We start from the raw sequence: 11,010 nt of genomic DNA on the forward strand, positions 1-11,010 counted from the left end.
GCAGGCACAGTGTGAGTCTGCCCACATCCTGCATTCATGATAAACAGTTTGCTGTTTGGTCATATAGCCTCCAGTGGAATCCTGAGTTGGTCATGTCCCATGGGCCTTTGGCTCCCTACATATTCCCCTTTGTGTTTACAAATTAATAGAAAGAATGTAAGTCCAGGCTTGGCAACACCTGTTTTCCAATTGGTGGTCCCTCCAATTTTACAGACTATGAACAGAAGACAGAGACAAAGCAATATTATTCTAAGAACTACATATAAGATGTTAATGTGGTGCCTTAGATAGGTTCAAGGTTGAGGCTCTCCAGGCCTTGCTGGAATTCAGTCCAGTCTTCTAAAGAAGACTGAAATTCTTGAGTTTGCCTATTTAAATCAAGAATTTTGTCTTGTAATTCACCAATAACAAAGATTATGATGGATGTGAAAGCTCCCTACAAATGGGCTTTCACAAGGTCCCATGGATACTCACTTTGGTTATATTCTAAGTTTGTTACACAAATATGAGTGTGGTTAAAATGACAATGCAATTGCTGCTGCAACTGCAAGCTTTGTACTTGTTCTCCTAACCATAGAACCGTGGATTTCAACATTGCCACTTCAGTTTTTAACTCAGTGTAGCCACGCTTGCTTGGCTGTGCACATCCAGTTCTCCATGTACTGAGCTGTTTGAATAGAACTATGCAAAGCTACAGAGGACATCCCAACAGAAGTTATTAGTGTGACCTAGGAAACAATAGCAAAAATTATCATGCCTAAGGCTCTACAGATATGATGAGTAAGCTGAGTTAGAAGTTTCACAAAATGCAAGGCAGTTGTGGCAACCCAAGGCTCGGACAGATTAACAAGAATCCATAGCCCAGGGATGCAACCTAAAATCAAAGTTGAGCTATTATGTGTTTGCAATGTGCTATGATTAATGCAGTGATACAAATGGCAAGATTTACAGGTCAATAGGATACTGCTTACCTGGAGCTGATCCTTCTTAGTTGCCAAAAAGACATAAGGATTAAAAACACAAACTGTAAATTGAGTAGTGATATTCTTTACAAAAGTAACATTAAGACAGCATTGCTTACTATTGCTATTATTGGATAGTATCCCAATCCAGATACTGTCATTCATAAATGGGAGTGCTGCCTTCCATATCGTCTCTTGAATTGGTCCTTTCTTCCCTAGATAATGGCACTGAGGAAGAAGCAGGCTAAAGCCTGCTCCATGACAAGGAATCTGGGCAGCAGACGGGGATTGGATCCCAGTGTTGTATAAAGAAGAAGTATTAAAAGCTCGCCACCAATGCCAGTGAAGTTTGTGCCATGATTTCTGATTTTCATCTTTTCCATCTAATTGACCTTTAGGTCCCCAATCCACAATGTCTCCAGTTAACATAGATTGTTTTCTAGCCAGTGGGCAAGACACTGGGTTCATGGAGGGGGGTAGGAAATATTGAAGGGAATCTATTCCATATAGTCAGCACAATTAGGGTGACGGGGCCAGGAAAGGTTGGTTAGCACATCAGTTACATTAATAGAACCAAGACTTAATAAGTACATTATTTTTCCATAGTGACTCAACCATGTTTGAGCTTGAAATGTAAGATAGCTATGGCTGAGCGATGTCTTTGTGGTGATACACAAAGGAAATCCTTCCAGTGGAGCGTTCAAATTAATGACAGTATTCTGAAAGTCTAATTGTTCTATGTCAGGGGGAGTTATGGGTCCTGCAGCCCACTCTCCCTGACCGTGATAAATCCCAGGAGGAGTGTCACTCCAAAGTATAGGTCATACTGCTGGGGGATTTGGAACATATGCCAAATATGTTTTTGCCTTTACACAGGGAAAACATACTGCAGAGGACATTATGGTTAACATGGTAATGAACATGGAATCAGGGGTTTTTGTCTCGCCTTGAAGCTCCAGTAGTTTCTCAGCTTCCTGCATGGTGTTCTTGAGTTGTCCCCAGGTTATGGGGGTTGATGTCCTCGTGACTCTGGTCGTCCTTCTCTCCATCTTTGCACTCAAGCTCAACTGGTTCATGGCTCATACCAGAGGGACCAGGCCCATGGTTGGTCACCCTGGGTTCCTCCAGTATCCCAGTCCATGGCTGCATGCACCTTGAGGGCACCCACACAGTTTGTCTATCTCCTGTGAAAACACAAGCATACCCTTGTCCCCATGTCAGTAAATCCACCAGACCTTTCCATTGTCCTTCTTCTGTGGATTTCCATAGCACTTTCAGATAAATTTTTGTCTTTGTCGCTAACACTTGTCAATGTCTTTCCACTGGAGTCTTACCATCTGTACCAGGAACCAAAAATTTTAAAGTAAATAAGGCTAAATGTAGTTTTGATTGAGGTGGTAGTTGTCCTTATACCCCCTTTTTTTCTTTTCAACATGCATTGCAATGTTGATTGCCCGCTCTATAATGCCTTGTCCTCTAGGATTATAAGGAATTCGTTCTTTATGGGTTATTGTCCAAAGCTGTAAGGAATTTTGAAAAGCATGACTAGTATAAGTGGGTCCATTGTCAGTTTTTAATTGTTTAGATATCCCCATGTGAGCAAATGATGACAGACAATGTTGCCATACATGACCAGCTCTCTCACCTGTTTGGCATGTAGCATGCAGCATATGAGAATAAGTGTCTATGGTCACATTAACATAAACAAATTAAGCAGTTCTGGGTCTAGTGGACTTTTACTTGTAGCAGTTTCTATGTGACTGGTTACATTTACAACATAAGCTGAATCACAGACAATGTTGATAGAATCTGAAGCTGTGAGGTGTAAAACCTGAATGACTTCAATTAGCTCTGAGCATTGAGTTGAAACCCCAGAGGTCATTATTGCTTCTGGACTTTTTTGGAATAACAAATACCAGTGAATTCCAGGGGCTAACTGATTTTTCTATATGAATCCAAAGGTTCGCACCAACAGATGAAGCTGATGTAGCTTCTCCTGTGTTAGGGGCCATTGATCCACCCACACAGGTTTGTCACTAAGCCATTCTAATGGTAAGGCAGTGGGCAGAGGAGAAATATAAATGACCCCCATCAGAAATCCTGACATCCTAACCCTTTTCCATCTGTTTTTCTAGTTACTGATATGGGTTAGGGTTTCCTTGTAGGAATTTCCTTAAACCTTTCCCATTCTGATATCCCATGTTCTTCAACATTTTAAATCCTGAGTTATCAAAGTTTTCATTTGTAAGTCTCATATCCTATGCTGTAAGTAATTCTTGACCCCATAAATTGATAGCTATATTTGCAACATAAAACTGAAAAGTACATGATTGTCCATTCAGACCAAGACAAGATAAAATCTTAGCACTCTGTTGAACACTCTTAGCTGCTCCTACTCCCACCAGGGACATAGAAGTTAATTGCAAGGGCCAGGATAGGGGCCAATTATCTTTAGATGTTACTGACACATCAGCTTCCGTATCCATAAGCCCATAAAATTTCTTTTCTTTAATTTGTACTACACAGGTCGGGTCCATTAGAGGCTACGAGATGGGACAGATAAATTTCTTTGTAGTTGTGCACTCAAACCATTTATTTTCTTGTTTCTTCTTTTGCAGAGAAGGGTGTAATTTGCAGGGAATAAGCAATAACTGAGCAATATATTCTGTTGGTTCAAAAACCCAAAGATCTTGTGACATTAAAACTACTCGAATTTCTCCTTCATAATCAGAGTCAACAACTCCTGTGACTACAATAATGCCCTGTAAGTTAAGATGGCTTTTGCCTAAAATTAGTCGCATGTTTCCTGTTGGTAAATGTCCCCAAATACCAGTGGGAACTTTGATGGGTTTATCTCCCCCAACTAACATGATTCTTTCTCTGGTGGGTAGATCTAATCCTGCACTTCCTGGTGTTCCTGGGGTGAGGCAATCAATGTGCTTCCAGGAACCCATCCCTGAAGCAGCTTGTGGTCTGAACTGGGAATGCCCTAATTGTTTGATGGGTGTGGGTCAAAGCCCCCATCTCGCTTCCCAACAGGGGGTGCCATTCTGATGAAATTTTGAGCAGCACTGATTAGCCCAGTGATTTCCTTTGTTACAGCAAGGACAAAGTTCTGGCATTTTTTCCCACTGGGGTTGGGGGTTAACTGCATTATAAGGTGCTTTCTGTCTTGAGATCCTGCAGCATTCCTTTTTAAAATGTCCAGTTTTCCCACAACTATTACATTTTCATGTTTTAGGGTGTGACCCTTGGTTCCTTTTAGATTTGTCAACTGCTAAATTAGCCATTGCTTGCGCTAACATTGCAGATCGCTGAAGCTCAGTTCCTATATCTTGACAAGCTCTGAGAAAATTTCCTAAGTTTTTTGTACACCTCACAGGTGTCAGTGCACATTTACAATCTGCGCTGGCATTCTCAAAAGTTAGAGTTGATTAAAAACAGTATTTCTTCTTTTAGATGATAATATGAATGCATTTTTATTTTTTTTTACTGATTCTGTATATAATATGTAAAAATAAAGGAGAAAAAAAAAACACAGTCTAATTTTATTTTATTATCACCTCTGTGGAAAAAAAAGCTAGAGTTAAGGTTAGCATTTTTGCATCCATCGTATGAGGAATGTGACGCTTCACTGCCTCTTGTAATCATGCAAGAAATTGTGCATAGGGTTCCTGTGACCCTTGCATGATATGTAAAATGGATTATACTGGGACTCCTTCTTCAGGAATTGTGGCCCAGGTGTGTTTAGCAGCGTGTGCACACTGCTGATAAGCAGCGTCTGGGAGTGCCATTTGACGTTCCAGGTTTGAATAAGGGCCATTACCCAGTAGCATATCCTCTGTAATGTCTCTTTGTCCAGGAACATGGTTCTGTCTAGCCTGATCTGCACACGTTTCTTGTTAATTTAAATTCCCTGTCAGATATGCACTAGCAGACAAGCAAGTTCGTGTCAAGTGTTTTACATCAAAAGGTAAAAGACGCATAGCACCAAATGCAGATTCTAGCAATCCTAAAGTGAATGGGCTCTGTACGCCATTATTTACCACACTTACTTTTAATTCCTTCAACAACTTAAACTCTAGTAGAGTGTGTTCATGAATAAGCTGCTGTGGATTATTTTGATCAGGCCTTACAGAAATAGGAAAAGTGCAACGTCCTAAGGGCTCTTCAGCTATCGCAGCAGAGGGTAAAATTCTTTGTATTTTTTATTTCTATTTCTGCTACTGAAGAAGGTGGTACAGATGTTTCTGCAATTGGAGGAGGTGTTATAGGCCAATTTTTATCCTCCCTCTCTTGTTTTTTATTTTCAATGGTGCTTTGGGTGGGACAACAACAGATTATTTCAGGTTTTTAGACTCAGCCTGCTGTCCTGCAGATAATGGTAGAAGTACAGTACAAATTAAACTCCAAGTGGAAAAAACAGAAGAATCAACTTTAAGACCTTTTTGATGAGCCTGTTTTTTTTTTTTTTTTTTTTTTTGAGACGGAGTCTGGCTCTGTCTCCCAGGCTGGAGTGCAGTGGCCGGATCTCAGCTCACTGCAAACTCCGCCTCCCAGGTTCACGCCATTCTCCCGCCTCAGCCTCCCGAGTAGCTGGGACTACAGGCGCCCGCCACCTCGCCTGGCTAGTTTTTTGTATTTTTTTTTTTTTAGTAGAGACGGGGTTTCACCGTGTTCGCCAGGATGGTCTCGATCTCCTGACCTCGGGATCCGCCCGTCTTGGCCTCCCAAAGTGCTGGGATTACAGGCTTGAGCCACCGTGCCCGGCCTGATGAGCCTGTTTTAATCCATCTCCCGCTCTGTCCCAATTTTCCACATCAAAAGTGCCTGCCTGTGGAAAACATTTTGTAGCTTCTGCAGGTGGTTAGTTAGTGTCTGTGAATTAACCTGACCTCCAGACTGTCTCAACAGAACTTTAAGCAACCGCACGTGTTTTTCTTCAACAGACAAATTCTGCCCCATGTTACCCTGATTCAGAAAACTTTCTGTTCCCAGTACCCAGTACCTCTTTAGGGCACTGATTAGTACCTCTTTAGGGCACTAACCTTATATCCACTGCAGGCAGACTCCTCCCATGGTCCCCGTTCACCTTGTGAATTTCAGTTCCTCTGCTCCAGCAGACCTTCTTTGTTCACGTCCTTGAAGTCCCTGTGTTTGGACGCCATTTGTAACCTGCATGGACCTTGGGGGACTGAACAAACGGGGCAAACACGGGAATAAAATGCAAAGACAAAAGAATGTTTGGAAGAAGGGGTCAGGGGGCACCTTGCATCTTGTGGACAAGGGTCCTACGCTTTTTCAGTCCTCCAAATTTATTAGGTAAAAGATATAATGAGAGAGGGGGTGGTAATTGTTGGATAATTGTCAATTGCCATTTGGTTCACAGCAGGCTTGTGAGACTGCATCCTTCGAACAATAGGCACTAAATTTCCCAGTAGAGAACTTCAAGGAGCCCGGTGCCAGGGAATGAAGGCCCTCAGCAAACCTTTTGACATCAGGCACAGTGTGAGTTTGCCCACATCCTGCATTCATGATAAACAGTTTGCTGTTTGATCACATAGCCTCCAGTGAAATGCTTAGTTGGTCACATCCCACAGGCCTTCAGCTCCCTACAGATATTGGTCTGTAGTTTCATTTTTTGGTTATGTCTTCTCCTTGGTGATACTCTCTTCATAGAATGATTTAGGGAGGATTCTCTTTTTGTCTATCTTGTGGAATAATGTCAATAGGCTTGGTACCCACATTTTTTTTAATGCCTCATAGAATTAAACAGTGAATCTGTCTCGTCCTAAATTTTTTTTTGTTGGTAATTTTATTATTATTATTTCAATACTATTGCTTGTTATTGGTCTGTTTAGGGTTTCTAATTCTTTCTGTTTTATGCTAGGAAGGTTGAGGGTTGTATCTTTCCAGGAATTTATCCATCTCCTCTAGGTTTTCTAGTTTATGTGCGTGTTCGTAGTAGCCTTGAATAGTCTTTTGTATTTCTGTGGTGTTGGTTGTAAAATCTCCCATTTCATTTCTAATTGAGCTAATTTGGATATTCTCTCCTTTTTCTCAGTTAATTTTGCTAATGATTTGTCAATTTTATTTGTCTTTTAAAAGAACCAGCCTTTTGTTTTATTTGTGTTTTATATTTTTATATTAGATTTTATTTTATTTTGCTATAACCTTTGCTATTTTTTTTTCTTCTGCTGGGTTTGGGGTTTGGTTTGCTTTTGTTTCTCTAGTTTCTTGAAGTGTGACCTTAGATTATCTATTTGTACTCGTTCAGACTTATTGAAGTAGGCATTTAAAGTTATCAGCTTTCCTCTTACCACTGACTTTGCTGTATCCCAGAGGTTTAGATAGGTCGTGTCACTATTATCTTCAGTTCATAGAATATTCTAATTTCCATTTAGACTTAATTGATTACCCAGTGACCATTCAGGAACAGGTTATTTAATTTGTATGTATTTTATGGTTTTGAAGGTTCCTTTTGGAGTTGATTTCCACTTTTATTCCACTGTGGTCTGAGGGAGTAGTTGATGTAATTTCAGTTTTCTTAAATTTGTTGAGATTTGTTTTGTGGCCTATCATATGGTCTATCTTGGAGAAAGTTTTATGCACTGATGAATAAAATGTATATTCTGTGATTGTTTGTTAGAATGGCTGTACTTATCTGTTAAATCTATTTTTTCTAGGGTATAGTTAAGTCCATTGTTTCTTTTTTGACTTTCTGTCTTGATGAACTCTCTATTGCTGTCAGTGAAGTATTGAAGTTCCCCCACTATTATCACATTGCTGTTTTTCTCATTTATTACATCTAGAAGTAATTGTTTTATGAATTTAGGACCTCTAGTGTTAGATGCATATATATTTAGGATTGTAACATTTTCTGTTAGATAAAGTCTATCATTATTATATAATGTCCCTCTTTGTCTTTTCAAACTGCTGTTGCTTCATAAAGATTGTTTTGTCTGACATAAGAATAGGCACTCCTACTCAATTTTGGTGTCCATTTGCATGAAATATCTTTTTCCACACTTTACCCTTAAGTTTATGTGAGTCCTTATATGTTAGGTGAGTCTCTTAGAGGCAGCAGATACTTGGTTGGTAAATTCTTACCTACTCTGCAATTCTGTATCTTTTATGTGGGGCATTTAGGTCACTTACCTTCAATGTTAGTATGGAGATGTGAGATACTATTCCATTCATCATGCTATTGGTTGCATAAGTATCCTGTTTTTCTTATTGATTGTTTTTATTTTATAGGTACTGTGAGATTTAGGCTTTACAGAGGTTCTATTAGATGTGTTTCCAGAATTTGTATCAAGATTTCAAGCTCCTTTAGCAGTTATTGTAGTGCTGGTTTGATAGTGACAAATTCTCTAAGCATTTGTTTGCCTGGCAAACACTATATGTTTCCTTCCTTTATGAAGCTTAGTTTTGCTGGATACAAAATTTTTGACTAACAATTGTTTTGTTTAAGATGGCCGAATAGGAACAGCTCCAGTCTCCAACTCCCAGCACGAGCGACATAGAAGACAGGTGATTTCTGCATTTTCAACTGAGGAATGCAGCACATCGCCAGCAATGGATCAAAGCTGGATGGAGAATGACTTTGGCGAGGTGAGAGAAGAAGGCTTCAGTCCATCAAACTTCTCAGAGCTAAAGGAGGAATTATGTACACAGCGCAAAGAAATTAAAAATCTTGAAAAAAGAATAGAAAAATGGATAACTAGAATAATCAATGCAGAGAAGGTCATAAACGAACTGAAAGAGATAAAAACCATGACACGAGAAATACATGACAAATGCACAAGCTTCAGTAACCGACTCGATCAACTGGAAGAAAGAGTATCAGCAATTGAGGATCAAATGAATTAAATGAAGAGAGAAGAGAAGTCTAAAGAAAAAAGAGGAAAAAGAAATGAGCAAAGCCTTCAAGAAGTATACGATTATATGAAAAGAAAAAATCTACATCTGACTGGGGTGCCTGAAAGTGAGGGAGAAAATGGAACCAAGATGGAAAACACCCTTCAGGATATCATCCAGGAGAACTTCCCCAACCTAGTAAGGCAGGTCAACATTCAGATTCAGGAAACATAGAGAATGCCACAAAAATACTCCTCAAGAAGAGCAACTCCAAGACACATAATTGCCAGATTCACCAAACTTGAAATGAAGGAGAAACTGTTAAGGGCAGCCAGAGAGAAAGATTGGGTTACACACAATGGGAAGCCATTCAGACTAACAGCAGATCTCTCGGCAGAAACTCTCCAAGCCAGAAGAGAGTGGGGGCCAATATTCAACATTCTTAAAGAAAAAAATATTCAACCCAGAATTTCATATGCAGCCAAGCTAAGATTCATAAATGAAGGAGAAATAAAATCCTTTACAGACAAGCAAATGCTTAGAGATTTTGTCACTACCAGGCCTGCCATACAAGAGATCCTGAAGGAAGCACTAAACATGGAAAGCAAAAGCAGTACCAGCCATTGCAAAAACAAGTCAAAATGTAAAGACCATCGATGGTAGGAAGAAACCAATGAGCAAAATAACCAGTTAATATCATAATGACAGGATCAAGTTCACATATAACACTGTTAACCTTACATGTAAATGGACTAAATGGTCCAATTAAAAGACACAGACTGGCAAACTGGATAAGAGTCAAGACTCATCAGTTTGCTGTATTCAGGAGACCCATCTCACATGCAGAGACACACATAGGCTCAAAATAAAGGGATGGAGGAAGATCTACCAAGCAAATGGAGAACAAAAAAAAGCAGGGGTTGCAATACTAGTCCCTGATAAAACAGACATTAACCCATCAAAGATCAAAAGAGACAAAGAAGGCCACTACATAATGGTAAAGAGATCAATTCAACAGGAAGAGCTAATTCTCCTAAATATATATGCACCCAATACAGGAGCACTCAGATTCATAAAGCAAGTCCTTAGAGACTTAAAAAGAGACTTAGACTCCCATACAATAATAATGGGAGAATTCAACACACCACTGTCAACATTAGACAGATCAACGAGACAGAAAGTTAACAAAGATATCCAGGAATTGAATTGAACTCATCTCTGCCGTAAGCAGACCTAATAGACATCTACAGAACTCTCCACCCCAAATCAACAGAATATACATTCTTCTCAGCACCACATTGCACTTATTCCAAAATTGACCACATAATTGACAGTAAAGCACTCCTCAGCAAATGTCAAAGAACAGAAATTATAACAAACTCTCTCAGACCACAGTGCAATTAAACTAGAACTCAGGACTAAGAAGCTCAATCAAAAACGCTCAACTACATGGAAATTGAACAACCTGCTCATGAGTGACTACTTGGTACATAATGAAATGAAAGCAGAAATAAAGATGTTCTTTGAAACCAATGAGAACAAAGATACAACATACCAGAATCTCTGGGACACATTTAAAGCAGTGTGTAGAGGGACACTTATAGCACTGAATGCCCACAGAGAAAGCTGGAAAGATCTAAAATTGACATTCTACATCACAGTTAAAAGAACGAGAGAAGCAAGAGCAAACACATTCAAAAGCTAGCAGAAGACAAGAAATAACTAAGATCAGAGCAGAACTGAAGGAGATTGAGACACAAAAAACCCTCCAAAAAATCAATGAATCCAGGAGTTGTTTTTTTGAAAACATCAACAAAATTGATAGACTGCTAGCAAGACTAATAAAGAAGAAAAGAGAGAAGAATCAAATAGACACAATAAAAAATGATAAAGGGGATATCATCATCAACCCCACAGAAATACAAACTACCATCAGAGAATACTATAAACACCTCTATGCAAATCAACTAGAAAATCTGGAAGAAATGGATAATTTCCTGGACACTTACACTCTTCCAAGACTAAACCAGGAAGAAGTTGAATCCCTGAAGAGACCAATAGCAGTCTCTGAAATTGAGGCAATAATTAATACCCTAACAACCAAAAAAAAGTCCAGGACTAGATGGATTCACAGCTGAATTCTACCAGAGGTACAAGGAGGAGCTGGTACCATTCCTTCTGAAACTAT

The sequence above is a fragment of the Trachypithecus francoisi genome, unplaced genomic scaffold (assembly GCF_009764315.1).
Source record: "Trachypithecus francoisi isolate TF-2019V2 unplaced genomic scaffold, Tfra_2.0 Lachesis_group6, whole genome shotgun sequence".
Classification (NCBI taxonomy): domain Eukaryota; kingdom Metazoa; phylum Chordata; class Mammalia; order Primates; family Cercopithecidae; genus Trachypithecus; species Trachypithecus francoisi.